This window comes from Artibeus jamaicensis, unplaced genomic scaffold (genome assembly GCF_021234435.1).
Source record: "Artibeus jamaicensis isolate MK-2021 breed Jamaican fruit bat unplaced genomic scaffold, CSHL_Jam_final contig_332, whole genome shotgun sequence".
Taxonomy (NCBI): Eukaryota; Metazoa; Chordata; class Mammalia; order Chiroptera; family Phyllostomidae; genus Artibeus; species Artibeus jamaicensis.
This window is the reverse complement of record NW_026521788.1, coordinates 30,281,882-30,300,151: the sequence shown is the minus strand read 5'-3', so window position 1 is coordinate 30,300,151 and position 18,270 is coordinate 30,281,882. Positions and strand designations below refer to the sequence as shown.

The window sequence follows — 18,270 nt, the reverse complement described above, 5'->3', positions numbered from 1 at the left end:
CTCTTCCTCCCCAACCCCAGTGGCTCTCGTTGCCCTGTTCCACCCTCAGCACAGCCCTGTCGTCAGGGAGCTATGAAGTCCACTTTACAGATGAAGAAACTGCCCAGCAAAGACCAGAAGTCACGGAGCTGGAAGTGGTAGAACCACACCGCCTCATCCCAAACTGCACTATCAACAGCACCGTGTTACTCATCAGGTCCATCCTCCCATGCCTAAAGGACCTCCTCCTCCAGGCTGCCTTCCCAGATAGCCCCCAGGCCAAGTGATTTTTCCCCCTTTCTGAACTTCCGGAATATTTGGCGGTGTTTCTTTCGTTCTCCTTTCGTAATCAAAACTGAGTGTCTTGTTATCTCTCCAGCTGTGAAGCCCTTGTCATACTCACTCCAGGCACAGTGGAGTTGAGCTCAGGGGCTCGGGTAGCACTGAAGGCTCATGGGAGGATTGAAATCCTGAGTCTTTCCACCAAAAAACAGTAGCTGCAGTTGGCCTCAAGGAACAGATAAGAAAACAGCCCCAGTGAGTGAGTTATTTGAGGTTGAGGGGCCCTTCTGGGCAGGGGTGCATGAGAATCACAAGGTACCCTTGGTTAAATAACCTTGTCTGTCTGTACTTCCTCAGAATATGTTGAGTTGCTTCGACAGCTTGCCCACTCCCAGGTCCAAGGAAGCTCAGTGTGTTAGGGCCCAGCCCTGGCTACATGCCCCTGAGTTTTCCACTTGCTTCTCTCCTCCGAAATCTTCAGAAAGACAGATCAGCAGAGTTCGGCTGACCTGCTGGAGACATGGAATGCCAGGCAGAAGTGTGGGCCTGGCAAGTCTGTTGCTGGGCCCTTAGGAATGCCTCCAGGTGGGAAAAGCTCCAGTGGACAGAAGAAGGCCAGTGCAAACCAGGGCCACACCCTGACACCAGGAGGGGCCCAGAGAGCAGGTATTGGAGAAGGTTGGGGCGCCTAGAACTGTCCTCTCTACCCACCTAACATCTCTCAGACTCTGTTTCCTCATTTTGAAAACAGGGGCTATAAACTAATTTTTATGGGGTCATTCCTTCACTTGTTTATTCCATCTATCCATCGACCCATCCATTTCTTTCTTTTAACAACTAATGACAATGCCTACTATCTGCCAGAGGAGGGAAAGAAGGAGAAAAAGAAGTTGGGGATGGGTAGTTGGGGAAAAGGAAGGCAGCGCTAAAGGCCAACCTGCTCATTCGCCCAGCCTGTACACAGGCAGGTAATCCTAGGACAGACTGCTGGAGGGTGTGCCTAGCTCAGCCGGGCAGCAAAACAGGAGTCAGGGGCATCACCCTCTTGTGCAGCATCTCTCACCCAGGAAGGCACTCCTCCTGGGCAAAGGTCTAGGGGCTTGGCAGGGGAGAGCTTTGGGCTGAAAGAATTCTATGTGGCCTCAGTAAGCAAGAGACAGGTGCATTCAAGGGGCAGGGGCACACACAGACATATCCCCAGGGCCCCTCCAAGGCTTCCAATCATGACTTGCTGTGTTCTCAAGGTCACGTTGGAGTGGCACCTGCTCCAGACACCCTGTCAGGCCTTCAAGTCCTTGTTTACTCAGTAAGCATTGCCAGGCCCGAGGAATGATGCCCACCCATCCTGCCTCTCAGGTGCTCTGGCTCACACTGTACCCATGTGTGCCTTCCTCCACCAAGCCATCTGAGCCCCTCGGTCCTGGCCTTGTGCGAAGGCGCAAATGAGACCAGAGAGAAGAAGGGTCCTACCCAAGCTTACAGGGCAGTAAGTATTGGCATCAGGATTTGAACTCAAACCTAGTCGGGGACTGGATCTAGTTTACTGTCAGTCTACATCACATTCCCACCTGGGAAAGGGAGATGGAGCAGGAAGCTCACTTCCTCCTGGAAGCCTTCCCTGACTACCATAGTCAACACCTCCTAACCAGAAGATGTTGACTCAGGCTTGTGGGCCACTCGCATTAGAGGAAGAGAAAAGTGTCTCCCCTTTACCCAAGTCATCAAATGAACAATTTCTCCTCTAATCAAGGGCAAGGACACACATGAATTGACGGCACACAGTGGGGTTTAGGTTCTTATATACCAGAGTTGGGGCCTCAGCTCTGTCACTTACTGAGGTATATAATGCTGGGCAATAAACTTAGTCAATGTGGGCCTCAGTTTCCTCATCTGTAAAATGGGGTTAGCAAGGGTCCTTACTCTCCAGAATTATAAGGACTTACCAATATTATTTCCATATTGCACCTGCACAGGAAATGCTCGGTAAATAAGGGCTATCATTATCATCACTGGCTTATGTTTGCTGTCAAGTGCAGACTTGGGGCTTGCCTGGGGCAGAGGCACTAGACCCCTTATCACAGATATGGAGGAAGACCCAGGACACTGGGAAGATGAATCCTGGCATCAGGCCCCTTCTGGAGCCAACTCAGGAGCAGGCTCAGCGGATCAGCTTCCTAGAGATGGGCTTCATGAGGGCCACCTACTCCCGGAAAAGGGGCTGCGATCCCTTCCCACAGAAAGGCCAGGCACTGAGCATCCTCTAGGTTCAAGCTCTGTGCTAGGCGCTCCCTTCCACACCCACCCTGTCATCAGGCCCCATGGGGTGAGCACAGCCTCCCCCTTAGCCAGGGCCAGGGTCTTGCTCAGAAGGGTGTTGGGAACCACTCTGCCTGGTTTCAGGAGTTGTAACTGCCCCCCATGGCTAAGGCTGAGTGAGCAACCTCTGGAATTTGAGCCATCAAGGAGACAAAAGCTTCATCCCCTGCCCTCAATGCTTGGTCGGTTAGTCTGTGACAAGTACAACCCCTCAGAGGAGGGGCAACCTAAGCCAGACACGATCACTTGGGTGGCCATTATGGAAGGACTGGGGGGGGGGGCTGCAACAAAGAGGGAGTGATGGACCCTCGCCCCCTGGTTATTCTGACATAGCCCGAGTCCCCAGTTCCACCTGGGAGAAGTGCTTCCTGGTTCTAATCCACTTAAGCCTAAAAGCCTATGATGGGGAAGGCGGTGCAGCCCTGTGCTGGAAAGGGTGGGTTCTCCAGGGTGATCAGGCCTAAGAAAGAATATGTAAAATCCTGTGAAACCTGCTCTCATTTAAATGATAAGGGTCCAAACAAGAAGTTGGTTCCTCAAAGTTTTATGGCTCTTTAGCTATCTGACCCTGACTGAGAATAAGCCCTCATAGTTCTTTGAATGCTATCTATTGTTTGATCCTTACCTGTATTCTTGTGCAAACGAACCTAATAAAAGCCCCTCGAGGAAGGGGCTCTTGGCCCTTCTCCTCTGAGGGACTGGCCACTTTTCCTCCCCAAGCAGATCACGTCTTGGTGGTTTTGCTTTCATCTGTGGCGGACAGGGGGGCTTTGCCGGCAAAGTCGCCCCCACAGAAGGGTACCTAGCTAGAGTTGGCCAAACCAGGGTCTCAGGTACCTCCCTGGGCATTTGCCCCTCACAATGACAGTGATCAGAATGGAATTTTCTGCCAATGGCCCCCTGTTCGGGGCTTTGTCTCTCAACTCTGTCCTACTTGTGGTGGCCGGGCACCTGGCACCTGGCCCTGCACTGCCCATCTGAAGGCTGCCCCTGGAGGAACAGCCCTGGGACAGCCCCAATCCCAAATCCCCTGCAGCACCAACAGGGCCTGGCCGAGGCTCTCAGGTGAGTCCTTGAAAGTTCTGAGTCCAAGCCTGCCACCTCATAGAGGAGGGGACATAAGTCTGGAGAAGGACAAGGATGGGCCCAAGGCCAACTCTGGTGCTGGAGGTTGGACCGAGGAGCAAGTCACCTGTCCCTCCAGGTCCGTTTCCTCATCTGGGGCTACCCTGGCTGGAGAACTAGTGGAGCCTACATCACACCAATGACTGGTACAGGCTGGGCAGCGCCACCGGCTGTCAGCTCCGCGGGGCAGCCAGGACTCCAGGCCCTGTGCTCCCTCCACTAGAGGAGGCGGGCAGGATGATCGAGAAGCTGAAGGGCACGAACATACCCAGTGGCACATGCAAACCGCCTAGCACCAAGTGTTCCCAGTGACCCCATTCCTGGGCCGGGGGCCAGTCCCCTGGCGGTCACCCTCTCCAAACAGGCATCCCTCTGGGATTCTGCCACAGTGGGCCAGGCCAGTCTGCAGCGGTGGCCAAGGCCCAGATTTACAAATGCTGGACAAAGGAAAGTACTGTTCTTGCTGGCCGGAGGTGGCGCGTCTGAGTACAGCACCAATGTCACCCAGGCCTGAATGAAATCCTGGTTCTGGGGCTCGCAAGCCATGCAGCCTTAGCTAGGTCCCCATGCCACCCCCACCTCGGTTCACTCAATAGTGCATCAGGGAGGGAGCAGGGGAGGTCTGATTGGGGCAAGTGCCCTGGAGGAGCCAGGCCACGGGAGCCCTTCCTGTTTGTAGGAAAGCCAGCTCGCCCCACAAGGACAGCCCCTGGTGGATATCTGCCTGTTGTCCACAGTGCCCAGCACAGGGCTTGCAGATAGGAGCCCCCAGAATGTTTCCTGGATGAACGAGTGAGCAGTGATGGGAGGAGTGGTATGAAAACAGATTTAGATCAGAGAACACAGCAGCTAACACTTCACAGGCCTTACCACGTCTGAACCAGCTCTGACAAACACTATTTATACAGTTAACCCATTCAGTCTCCTCAGCAGTTCTATAAAGTAACAATGTCATCCCCACTTCACAGATGAGAAAACAGAGACACGAAGTCACTTGCCCAGTGTGAGAAAGTGGCAGAGCTGGACTGCGTGCAGGCTCTGGGCTCTAGAATCCATTTCCTGGTACACAGTGGAGCCTGCTGGAGACCAGACCCTCAGAGGCCATTCGGACATGAGGTTTCCCACAGGGCTGCAGGCCCTGCCCCCAGGGTCTGAGTTAACTGGTCTGGGTGGGGGCCCTTTCAAAGCTGCCCTGGCTCCCATGTGCAGCAGGGTCTGAGAACACCTGGCCAGACCATCCTCACTCTTCAACGAGGAAACTGTGGTTCAGAGACAGAAGGGACATGCTCGGGGTCTCCCTGCATGCTTGGGGGTAGGGCCTGAGACCTGAAGTCTGGTCCCCTGACTGGTCCACCATGGGCTTTAAGTTCTTGGAAACTGCACTGTCACCCAGCCCAGAAGCCCACAGGCGCAGATGTGGGCAGGAGAACTGAGGCAGACAGGCGCAGGGAAGGCAGACGGGCGCAGGGAAGCCAGAACAGCACGCAGCCGGATGACACACAGGCCCAGCAATTCCTGACTCATGGCCACCCATCCTGTGACTCCACCCACCACCAATGTCCCCACCCTGGCTCACACCCCACAGCCCACTGCAGCCACCAGAGACACCTCCCATTTAGAAGCAGAAAGCCACAGAGGGAGGAAAAGGCAGTGGGCCACACCCAGGGCTGTGTGGGAAACCCAGACAACCCTGAGCCGGGGTTGGGAGGAGGGGGACGACTCCAGGACATGCAGAGGAAGCGACATTAGTGCTGACCCCTGCCTCACCCTGTGGTACCTGCACATTCCTAGCCTGTGCCTGCTTTCCAGCCCGTGGACCACCAGTTTACAGGAGGGAAACCAAGGCCTGCTGACACCATGGAGCCCCGCACTTGGATGAACATGCCAGGCTTCCCTGCTTCCAGTTCTTTTCTCTGAGAACGTATTACTCTCTCTGTCCAAGAATCTTCAATGGCTCCCACTGTCTGTGAGTCCAGTTCTGACCCTTCGGCCTCACCTTCAAGGCCCCAGCCTGGGTCCGACCTGTAATCTGGGCCTCGACCCCTGTGTCCCTGCCCACATGAACCCTGCTGCCTGGCATGCCTCGTCCCTGTGGCCTGACACTGGGGCGTTAATTAACATCCACCAAGGGGCCACAGGGTTTCAGACACTGTTCCCAGCATCTCAAAGACTTGTTACAGATCCTGAGGACACTGGTTCTGAAAGGCCCATGTGACAGATGCAGAAGCTGAAGCTCAGAGGGGTCATGTGTCCATGGCCACAGGGGGCTGAGCTGTCACCACCTGCGGGAAGGAGTTTAGGCTGCTGGGGACTATGCCCCGTTGCCGACAGGCCTCTGGCTGGTCCATGAGCTCAGGGTGGTGCTGAGCCTCTGTTAGCCACCCAATGCCACAGCGACTTGGGGTACTCACCTTGTCATCCTGACTCTCCCTATGGCCCGTTTTGGTAAGCAGTGGATACCCTGGGCTTCAGACCCAGCTGATAAAAAGCTGGGTTAGGGCTGGGGGCCGCCCAGCTAGGAGAGGTGTCATGAATCAGAGAAGCAGTGCAGTGTGGTAGCCACAAGCACTGAATCTGGGGCCAGCCGGTGGGTGCAAAAGCCAGTGTAACCACCTTGGGCAGGTGGATGCACCTCTCTGTGCCTCAGTTTCCTCCTCTGGAAAGGGGGACAATGGGAGCAGTGATCTATTGGAGTTGCTGCGATGATGACCATGAACTTCTGTAGACAAAGTCTCAGAGCAGCACCTCCACAGGGTGCAATCGAAGTGTTTGTTGGATTAAGTATTATTACCCTGTCCTCCCTGCACCTTAGGCTCAACACCACAACTGAAGGAAAAGGCAAGGCCTCAGGGAGGGAGGAGAAAGATTTGAAGGTGGTAGAAGAGCTTGCCCCTCAGCATTGCCCCCTCCCGGGCTCCAGCCCACAGGTCTGCTAACCTGGCCCACATGCCTGATCAGACCAGAAGCTTCCTAGCTCCTGGGAGGAGGGAGGAGGGGGAAGGGGGAGGGGGGAGGAGGGAGGAGGGAGGAGGGAGGGGGAGGGGGAGGGAGGAGGGAGGAGGGAGGAGGGGGAGGGAGGAGGGAGGAGGGAGGTCTTTCTGGGCAGAGATACCCAGCTCTGCCCCTGTGTTGCTGAAGATGGGATGACCCAGAGAGGGGACACGCCAGCATCATCCCATCCCCATGGGGATACTGGCAGCCACCTATGTCTCTCTCCCTGCCTCAGGGTCATCACAAAGTGTCCTTGGCCGGGCTGGAGACAAACGTGTGGGACACGTGGCAGGAGCCTGGTTAGTTCTAGGCCCGGTTGTCTTTATCGGGCACGGCATTCTTCTACCCCTCAGCCTTCTTCCCAGGGGATGCTCCACAGTTGGGCAGAGCTGCTGCTTTTCCCCTTTCTTTCTACAGGTCAGGCCCATAGTACATGAGTGGCTTGCCCCAGGGACCAGCAAGATGGTGGTAGATCCTAGACCAAAACCTTGGGTCTCTGGTCTGCCAGGCCTACCTAGTCCCACCATGAGGTTTCTCCTTCCAGACCCCTAAGGTGACTGACTGGGAGAAGATAAGTCACCAGCATGTGGGCGGTGAGGAATGGGTGTGGGCCCAGAGCTTCCACCTAAGGGAGGGGGTGAGAACAGGTCAGAGGCAGGGCAGGGCAGCCCAGAGCCGAGGGCCAGCTTCCTCTCTCAAGAGGGCATGATTCCTGGCAGCAGCTCCCATGGGAAGTAGTAGAAGCGCCACCCTTGGGGACATAGGGTGGGACGGGGGGTGCCTGGGCAGGGTTTCCTGTTGTGGGGGTGGTGACCACTTACTGAGGCCAAGTGACCTGTGTGGCTGTGGCCCTGAGGCCAGGCCAACACTGGGTTTCACCTCATCCCTGGCTCAGACCCAGGCCACCCTGAGTCCCATCCTCCAGGCCCGCCCTGGCTTCCTGTCCCACAGGCCCCACCCAGCCTAGGAGATAGGGAGGGTCCTGTGGAGGCCTCCTCAGAAGTGCTGAAGTTTTCTGGAGCAGGACTGGGCAGGCTTCCCCGGCCTGCTCGTTGGCCTTTGGCCTCTGACCTCTAGAACTCTAGCTATTTGTTTTCCAGGAGAGGCCTTGACAGAAGTACCACTGGGATTTTCTCCTACGAGCTCACAACTTCAGACATGGCTGAGCAGGGATCAGCCCCCAACCTACAAGCAATTGGATCACTGCCTCCCCCAGCTCTGGGCAGAGGGGCAGTATAATTTCTGAGCCATGCCGAAGGGACTAGGACAAAGGGAGAAGCTGAAGTGGAACAAAGTTCAAGCCTCCAAGGCAAAACTCACAAGTGGTCGAAGACGAGCATCAGCTTGGCACCTTGTGTAGAGATGTGGCATCCTAGCTGGGCAGCACAGCCCCCACACTAGGGACAAGGTGATACTGAGGACTCAGAGAAAGGCTCCTTCACCCCAACTAAGCTTTGCATGCCTGGATCCTTAAGGTGCCAGGAGTCTGGGTGAGACAGGAGCTGGGCCCAGGGTGCTGTGGGGTCACCCGTGGTCTCCAGGTAAACCCAACCCATTCTCTGTCACTCGGTAGCCGAGGGCTCACCTGTCACAAGTGGGGATATGCTGGGAGTGGAGAGGCTGGTGGCCTGGCCCAGTGACGGGGGGAGGTTTGAACAGAGGCCCCGAGTCCCCACTCCCACACCTCCTGGTTTCCTCGAGGGCAGGCTATAAAAGGCCGTGGCAGCTCAGGCCTCTCTGAAGGCTGCTCTGCAAACAGGTGCCTCAGAAAGCCAATAGGCCAGGGAGAGGTGGACCCTTCTAGCTGCCAGCATGCTCACCATGGACAAAAGCCTCTTACAGCTCAGTTTTGGGGAAGAGTACAGATGGGAGGTGGTTTGGAGCTGAATGGGCTGGCCTTGCCTGAGATCCTCGGGGACAAGGACAGCACTGGGATCTAGGTGTCCTGCCTGTGCCATGGGCAGCTCAAAGACCTCCCCATGAAGGCCACTGGCCAAGCTCACAGCAGTCCCTGGAGGGCCATGCTGGGAAGATTGGCCCAGCAGGACACACCTGGCCATACTATTCCAGTCCAGCAGGTGCCAAATGGGCCGTCTGTGGAATCAGCTTGATGCTCTGCCTGGGCCCAGGGGGAGAAGAGCTTCAGAGGGACGAGATCAGGGAGGCTAAATGCCTAAGGTCCGTGGGTCTATAGTGAGCAGAGCAGAAGCCAGAAGCCAGACTTTAGTCCTGTTGGGTGACCAGGGCACCCATTACCAAGAAGTTTCTAAGACAGCCATGTGCAGTATTGAGTCTCTTGACCCTGGGGGCATGCAAGCCAAGGCCAGGACATGGAAGCCTAGGTGGCATTCTGGAACTCTCCCCTAGTAGCTTTATAGCACTAGGTATAGCAGTAGGTTTTCTGGCATCTGGGCCAGAATTCACATTTAGTTTCGGGTGGCAGGATGGCTGGCCTAGGTCACCAGCTCCACAACTGGCCACCCCATCTCCATCCCTTTCCCATATAGGAGTTTCCCAGCTATAACAACCTTGAGCTCATGAGCCCGTAGGGCCCTTCCATGTTGAACACCCTCAAAGTCCATGACAAGAGAGAAAAGGTCTTTCAATGCTCTGTGTGGCCCTGATGCCAGCTCTCTGTGCCTAGGTACTCATCCTGGGTACCTGGTGTATGAGACACCAGCTCTTTTGGGGAAAAGTATGCCTAAGCTTCCCAAGAACCCGGGGCAGCCTGTGGGGTCTGCTGAACCCTGTTCCCCACCCAGTGGCTGCCCTGTCTCGGCCTCACCTTCGCCTGGACCCTCAGCCCACCTGCAGATGTATTTGATGTCAGCTTTGCAGGAAACACCTCCAGGGCCAAGGATGTGACTTTTACTTAGCCCAGGCCTGGCACAGACTTGGCTGCCAGGAAATGTTTATCAAAGAAGGGAAGAGGGAAGGAGCGTGAAGGGAGGGGGACAGACACATGGATGCAGATGGGCTCTCAGAAGCATGGCTCCCAAAGACCACTACAGTCAGCCTCCTCCTCCGGGCCCCAAGGGCGCTGTGCCCTCGACACCTAAGCCATCTCATCCAGGCCAGGTAAACCTGGAAGACAGCAGGAGGAAGCCCGACCGTTTTCCTTGAGGTTCTGCTGCCCAGATGGGCTTGGAGAAGGCCCCAGATGTCCCTGTACTCTGCCCATAACTGCTTTGGAAGCCTGGCTCCAGCTCTCACCTTTCTGGAGAAAGGGGACCCTGCCCCAGCTGCTACGACGGACTCACCCTTGCCTGTTGTCCCCTGCGCAGCTCTGGGGTTTCACCCTTCTGGAACGCCTTATGACCAGGATCTTTGCTCTATGAAAAATGGCCATGCTCATCTAACAGGAGGCAAGTACGTCACAGGTATGGGGTTCCACAGAAGTTCTGGGTGAACTGTGCTCTGACAACCCCACTGCCCTGCCCAGCTCAGGTCCTGGCACACAGTAGGTGCTGAATCTGTTGAATTAACCAGTGCCTTGCTGGATGCATGGGGGAAGGTCTGAGTTGGGCTGCCCCGTTGAGGGGCCAGGACTCAGCAGCCACTCTATTGGACACAACAGACAGCGGCCACGTCCACATGTGCCCCTCTCTCTGGCCAGGCTTGGCCTCTTCAAGATCCTCACGGACAGAGAACGCCTGCCCTCTCTATTTTAGGGCTGGGAGGGTTCTCCGTAGTCAGCAAGTCTAATACCTTTTCTTGACAGATGGAGGTGGGGGAGGTACAGGGAGGGTGGGGGATCAGAGTAGGGCCATTCTTAGGCCAGGCCTCCTCACACCAAATCCAGAGGCCCAAGAACTGCAGGACCTGGCTCAGGGCTGCCCTCTGTCCAGGGATCCTTATGTCCACCGCCCATACCAGTGTGGCCCCCTCCCCTGGCTCCATGCCTTAGCTGCCTGGCTGCAACCAGCCTGAACTGCTTACTTAAAACAAACAGGGAAAGTGACCACGTGACTGGCTAAGGTTTCCTAGACCAGGGACACACAGACACACATACACACACACACGGGCGTGCATACAGCCACTCGCTGCAGGTCAGGTGGTCATGTGGCCCAGAAGGGCAGGGACTAGGCCAGCTCAGGTTTCATGTCTCTGAAGGACAAGTGACCAGCCTGCCTTTCCTCACCCAAAAGAATGCCTTCTCCAAACACTTGTTTTCTGCTTCCTGGATGTGCCAGGGACATGCTGGATGGGAACTGAGGGGAACAGGGGGAGAAGGGGGGAGAAGGAGGGGAAGAAGCACAGGCTTCCCGGCCCTCTGCCTGGGGCTTTCCTTCCGCCCTCCCGACCCACAGGGCAGATGCCTGCTGGGAAACGGTGCCAGCCCAGCAGCTCTGATGGCAAAGAGAATCCCAGAGCCCAGAGCTTGGATGTGGGGCAGGAGGGGAGCTGAGGCTTTGGCTCTGAGTGAAACAGAGACAGACCTGTCAAGGCCTTGTACCCGGAGCAGCAGTTTTGCGGCTGGACTCTAGGGCTCAGCCCCGGGGGCGTCCGGGGGGATGAGAAAGGGTGGGCAAGGGGGCTTAGTTCAACTTGGCAGGGACAGGTTTGCCTTTGGTCTGTCGTTTGAGAAAGGTCTGTGGGCCAGGGTCTTGGGGGGTCTTCTAGCTCTGGTGGTCGGGAGGCAGCCTACACCTCAGACGCTTGCACAGAATGGCAGGCTTGTCATCCCCACCCTGACTGAGACTGGTCCCCTCAGGGAGAAGGAGGCCACATCTCTTGATAGGCATGGCTGAGACCGGATTCTAGGGGACCACCGCCATCAGCTCCGTGGGGGTCTAAGCTGGCTTCCATCCTTTCCTGGCTTTAGGCCTGGTCCCTAGGAACCTAGCAGCACAGCGATCCACCTCGGTCAGTCTGCAAAGAAATGAGGGCCGCGGATGAGAGCTCTCAAATAAAAAACCGGTTTCGACCAGGCCTCTGCTAAGCCCTTCTTCTTATGTTATCTCATTAAATCCTCACCACAGCCCCACGAGGTAAGCAATGTTGTCACCCCACTTTCCAGATGAGAGATCAGCAGCCTGAAGACCACAGGGTCATTAGGGGCGGATCAGGATCTGCACCCAGAGAGGCCAGCGTGTCCATGGTCAAGACGGCGCCCGGTGTACCAGGGGCAGGCCCTGGCACAGGCCCGTTCTTCTCAGAGCTCTTGACCAGGCTCCTGATGGCCAGGCCTGCGTTCTCCGGGACATACCCCCACCAGCCCCACCTCGTTCTCCATCTCTCCCGTGCATCCCATACACACGGAGCAGCCCCTGCGCATGGGGAAAACATAGGTACAGAGAGAGCGACCCAGCTAGGGTGGGGTGGGAGAGAGTGGAGAGTCAGAAAAAACAGGAACAGGACAAAAGCAAGAGAGAAGAAGTGATGAAGAAATAGAGAAGATGGGAGACAACACTGGGAAAGAAGGCAGGAAAAAGGAGGGGACGGGAAGGGGGGAGAAACAAGGCCGAGAGAGCGGAGGCAACACAAGGGGAAGAAGGGGCAGCCAGGTGAGAGGAAGAAGGGAAGGGAGGAGAGGAGAAGTGAGCCCCGGGGGAGGGGCAGGGGATGAAGGAAGCAGATTCAAAGGAGAAACCCGGACAGGCCGAAGGGCGTCAGAAAGGGAGAGGGCCTTGGAAAACAGAGAGAGAGAGAGAGAGAGAGAGAGAGAGAAGCATACCCACCCACCAAACATTAAATACCTAACAGGAGATGACAAATCAAATGGGAATTACTGCGGTAAAAACATAATTAGAAACTTGATTGAAGTTAAACAGAATTTACATAACACTGCAAATTAACTTTACACGGAAACTATTCACTGGGAAGGCAATGAAAAGCCATTTCATTAGTAATCTATATTTAAACAATAGGCACAATGGAGCCTTCTGACGAGGAACTTGGTGCCTTCAACCTGAGCAAATGCCAAAGTCCAGGGCCGAACAGAAGGCAGTGGGTGCTCCAAGAGGAAGTGGGCAGGGTCTGGGATAGGATCCCTCTGCTTACTAATGGCGGGTGGCGGTGGGTGGACACAGTAAGCCAGATCAGATTCTGGTATAGGTTCCACCCTTGACTCGCTGCGCGGCCATGGCCAAGTATCTTGCCTCTCTAGCCCTCCGTTTCCTCATTTACAAAATGAGGAAGCTGGAGAGGTAGTTTTCATGAAGCTGCCTGCAAGTGTGGACACTGCAGAAGAACCTGGATGATGGGAGTTGGGGGAGGGCAGCAGTAAGAACGCTTGGGATTCAGATCAACCGGCTCACAGCTCTAGCCTGCCACTTATTAGCTGTGGCATCCTGCAAGCTTCTTCTTCTCTGGCCCTGATTTACCCATCTGTTCAGGGGGGATAAAACCACTCCTGCTCAATGTCATGCAGGCAGTGGGAGGATTTAGGGAGAGATTGGGTGGGGACAGGCTTAAAGAAAAGTGAGTCTAAGGCACAGGATTACTTGTCTCATCCACCCGGCACACTAATTAGATTACGCACAGCAGCCTGATGGAGCCGTGGATCATCACAGTGGCTTCCCATGGCTTCCTGAGTCCCCGAAGCAGTCAGAGGCACATATCCCCGAGGGACTGGGGGCGGGGGTCACAAAGTCCCTGCTGGGCTCCATGCTATTCTCAGTGTGGAGAAGCCTCCCAAGCCCTTGCTACATCCCAGGCCCATCAGGCTGTTTGGACAGTGGGGCTAGATTGTGCCCGCAAGCTCCTGGCAGAATGCACGCTCTTCTCCCACCTCCCATCCCACCTGGAGCACCACACTGACCACTTGCCCATCCTCAAGGCTCATTCAAGGACAGTAGTTCCTCTCTGCAGGCTCCCCTGACTGTCGTGGCCACTCTTTCCACTGAGAGCTAAGTGCTAAGTGCGAAACACCACAAACACACAATGGTGGACACCTATACTCCCGCCCTGCTGAACACACACACACTTGCCACCAAAGGCAGTGAGCTTGGCTGCTCTAACTGGTGAGCGCTAGCAGGCAGCTCTGACACACACTTGTAGACCGGGAAGTTCCTATAGTTTCTTAAGATAAAGGGTCCAGGCAGTGCTTAGAGACTCAATAGGTAGGTGCTGGGTGCCCTTCCCCCTGCAGGCAGCTACCCCCGGAGCCCAGTGTTTTCAGCAAGGGGAGGTCTCAGAGACCTGTGAGCTCCAGATGGGAGGTGGGAGGTCAGGAGAGGTAGGTGAAGCTTCTTAAAAGAAAGTGCAAAATATGTAGACATCAGGACAAGAGGTTCAATCAGTTCAGCCCAAGGAGTGCCCGCAAGGGTGACAGGGGCGATCCTGGTCATGGGCAAACCCACCACTCGGTCAGGCACCCATGGCCTTTTGCCTCTGCGTGGCCCGGTGTGGAGGGGGAAGCTGGTCTGGTCCCTTCTCCCTCTGCCACCTCTTTCCATAGATGGCTCATTTACTGAGGTCTCTGAGCCTTTGTTAATACTGTCCCCTCTGCCTGACATGTCCTCTCCCCTATTTGCCAGCCAAATCCTCCTCCTCCACGAAGAGCCCGCTGTCTCAGCTCTCTTCCTCCCTCCCCGGCTGCCCCTTTCCATCTGCTTACTGCTCCCACCCTGTCTTCCCTCCCTCCAGGGCCTGGATGCTGGTGACTCAGATCCAGGCTGTGATCTGCTTCATCTCCGCTCCCTCCCGAGGTGACCTCATGGCTTGCAACACCATCTATACATGACGGCTACCACACATACATCCCCAGCCTGGATGCACTCAGCCTCTCAGACGCATCTATCCAACGGCCGACTCAACCTTTCCACTTGGAAGTCTCAAAGCCATCTCAAACTTAACTTTTCGTAATGCAGCTCCTCGGCTTCCTTCAGCACTCCCCTGCTGTCATCCCTGGCTGAGTGAATGACCACCTCTGTTCTACCAGTGGCTCCTATCTCAGACCCAAGAGCCTTCCTCTACTCTCCCACTCTTCTCTCATTGTCCACCTCCAATCAATCCACAAGCTTGTCTGCAAGGTCTTTAAAATACATTCAGACTTTGGTGGATTCCCTTCTCTCCTCCTACTATTCTTAGTCACCACCAATCCTACCTGGGTGTGGTCCATAGCTTTCAATACATCTCGGGGCTCTACTCTGCATCAGTGGGTACCCCAGAATCTCTCTGCCTTCTCCTCTGAGCCCTCACTTCACTCCAACCACACAACTTCTCTGCTACATGCTTGAATACAACAAGTGTACCCCAGCTCTCTCCCTTCTTGCATTCAGGTCTCTGTTCATAATGCCACCTTGTCAGAGGCCTTCCTTGGCCATCTTTGTTAAAGAACACTTTAGCTCACCCTGTAGACTCGTTACTTTACTTGCCTAACTTCCCTTCTTAAAATTTAGCATCACCTGCCACAGTATATACTATGTTTAGGGTATTTATTGTACATGTCTCCTCACGAGAATGTAAGTGGCACGAGGAAAGGGAATTTTGCCAGGTTTATTCCCTGCTGTGTCTCCAAAACATCAAGCAGTTCCCAGCAGGAAGATTTTCTCAGTAAACATTTGGGGCATGAATAAATGAACAATGCCACCTCCCCTGGGAAGCCTTCCCTGAATGCCTGCCTGAAGAGCCAGCACATGGCCCCACCTCTGTACAGGCACAGACACTACACAAGCCTTGACTGCTGAACTCATGGAGCTGGGTTTGGTTCTGGGATCATGTGTCTTCCTTCATTGCAGATTGCACTTTTTCAGGGCAGGGTTGGGTCTGATCCCTCTTTAAAACCCAGCCCTTAGTGTTGGCCTGGCCTGGTGTTAAGAGCAGTGAGGGTTTGATGTGTGAATTCATGAGTAAATGGATGGTTAGAAGAATGGGTGGATGGATAGGTAAGTAGATGGATGAATGAGCGAGGAAATGGAAGAATAATTGGATGTGTGGATTGGACAGATGGCTAGATGGGTAGGTGAGTGGACAGATGATGGGGGGATGGACAGGGCCACCACAGGCATAAAATAAAGACCGGTGGTTGCTTGGGATTAATAGCTGGAGGACGGGCCAGACCAGTGCAGTGTAGTGAAAGTGTAGAAGCTGATATGGCAAATGGGAGACAGCCGAGCTGCTCTGGTATAGCCAGAGCTTGCTGTGGACCCCTGGCAAGCCCATTACCTTCCCTGAGCCTTGGTCTCATGATCTGAAAATATAGACAATAATTTTTATGCAGAGCTGTCAGGGAAATCTCTTTGGAGTTTCAAACACTGACTCAGCCACATCGCTAGTGAGATACCTCTCCAGCCAAGTCTGCCTTAGAAAATCCTCTCTTTCCAAACCCTGGCTGCCCCTGCTGACCTGGTGGTCTCAATGAGACACTCATGTGGGCGAGAATCCCTGGCTATGCCCCCAGAGTTCGACCTGGGTCAGGCTCTAATATGCCTTAACTCCAAAAATCTGGCCAAACCGATTCACAGAATCTTCGAGAATTGGGGGACCCATTTTGGAGATGGAAAAACTGAAGCCCAGAAGCCTTGTGTGGTGGACACACACATGGAGTTGCAGAGAAGTCCTGTAGCCTGGGTCAGGAAGGGCTGGGAGGAAAGCCTGCTGCCCCTGGCCAGAACTCAGGTGAAGATGGCAGTGTGGCCTGGGCATCAGGGCATCAGGGCATCAGGGGTCTGCTATTACCTTTCTAGGTCTGGCAGCTGACAGACAGACCATGGCCCTTCCCACTCCCCTCACAGCACTGGTCTGACGCCAATGGCGTCCTCATCCTGGGTACACAAGGAGAGAGACAGACATGTGTGAGCGGCCAGGGACGCAGGCGGCAGTGCACTGTCACCCAACTCTGTCCCCCAGCACTGGGCTAATCTTGCTGGTCTCTTGGGCCACTTAAACACTCCCTGGGGTGCCTGATTTATCACAGCTTGCAGCACGCCAACAAGCAAGCCAACTCCTCCTAGTAGGAGTCTTTAAAAATTTTTAAATACATGTAACTTTTGTTTCTTCTGGGGCTCAGGGGCTTTGGGTTGTCTCTTTCTTCCTGGTGAGAAAAGCAGAAAGCCATGGGCCTTCCTGTGCGGGCCCCCCAGGCAGGGGGACAGGGAGAAGCTGTTGGGGTATTTTTAGCAGGGCCCATGAGCCCCTGCCGTGTTCTCCTCTCCCCGCTGTGCCTGGCTCCTGGGAATTATCTCACACGGCCGGCAGCCACTTCCAAAGCCACTCTTTGACCCCTGCCTGAATTCTTTCCTCATTATGAATTGCTCACCAGACCTCTGACCAACACTTGGAGCCATTTTGTGCGCACACCTCCTCGGCAGGCCCGCTTGCACCCGCCTCCTGCGTGTTGGGCCAGACATTCTGCTGACAGCTGACAGAGGAGGCCCAGAAACAGAGTTTAAAACAGAGAAGGGGCCTGGTCGTTATTTAGTTTGTTTTCTGCAAACTTTGGGCCTCTCTGGTGCCCTTTGTGCCTCTCGGTCCGACCGAGTCCTCACTGAGTCCTGTTTGTACGATGACTTAATTCACTTTTATTTTTACATCAATTCACTTTTTTCTAGTTCTAGTAAATCTGGTCTTGTCCAAAGCAGTCATGTCCGTGAAATAATTGGCTTGATATGCTAGTTATATATTTCCAATCTACCTTAATAAAAGTAACTAAGAAAACTAAAATACATGTTCATTCAGGTACTAATTTTAGGATTTTTCACAGGTTACCAGAGTTACGAAGGCAAAGCCCTGGCAAGCTCATTATTGTTGGTCGACCCGCTGTTGCATGGAAGGAGAAAGAGCATCGCAGGGAGTAGTGGCTGCTTGACACGACCCAGGACTTCGTTAGCCAGTGCAGCCCGGGGAGGCAAGGGGGTCAGAGTCACGGTGCCCTGCAGGTGGTCAACGCGGCCCATTCCTCCCAGCACTGGCCCAGACCATTCTTCTCCCCAGCGTGAACTCTGCTGTGAGGATCTAGGCAAATGGCACAGGTCTTGTGAAGAATCTGGCCCCAGGATGGCATGTCCCAGAGCCTGGGGTCCAAGATGGCGTCTCTCCCCAGCGTTCTCTGAGGCCTCTGGTCCCCTTCTCCCCCTTTCCTTTAGGCGCCACCAGGCTGGACTTGTTCAGCAGAGGCTACAACTATAACCCCCTCTGGTTCGACCTGGAAGCACAGGATGCACCCCTTGGTCACAGTCTGAGCTCTTGATCCTCAGCTCCAGCAGGTCCTAGGGTGGTCTCTGGCTCTCTGTGTGCCTGGGTCTCGCTGGGTGTGCCTTGAGGGGTAGATCCCAGTGACCCCGGAGGCCCAGGCTCGAAAGTCTCAGGCTTCACTCGGCTTCCCTGACTTCTCCAGCCCTGCCCACACGTTGGAGACCCCGGCTGGGCCCCTGGCTGAGTACTGGGCTGCTTGCCCCTCCCGCCTAGAACAGGATGTGGGTATCAGGAGGTGAAGGAGAGTGTGGGGTCGGGGTGGGGAGTGGCCTCGGGAAGAGACTTCCTGAAGCCAGATCGGTTTACCACAGTCAGTTGGGCCCAGGACGGCACAGCTGTGAGTTATAAATGTCCCCGTCAGAGCCCAGGGCAAGAGGCCCTGCTGCTAGTGGAGGCGCCAGGGCCCGAGGCACCCGCTCCTCTGGGAGGCTCCCCAGA

General features: G+C 55.1%; 1 protein-coding gene across 6 annotated transcripts in view; it reads right to left on the bottom strand.

The window, feature by feature from the left end:
- The window catches only part of ZMIZ1 (zinc finger MIZ-type containing 1), a 228,497-nt gene that overhangs the window by 147,758 nt on the left and 62,469 nt on the right, over positions 1-18,270 (bottom strand). Inside the window, exon 1 of one of the 6 annotated variants that reach the window (XM_053663899.1) lies at positions 16,318-16,335. The exons of the other annotated variants lie outside the window; for them this stretch is intronic. The gene's annotated coding sequence lies outside the window, so the exon portion shown is untranslated. Of the gene's footprint in view, positions 1-16,317; positions 16,336-18,270 lie in introns of those variants that run through there. 6 annotated transcript variants of the gene reach the window in all.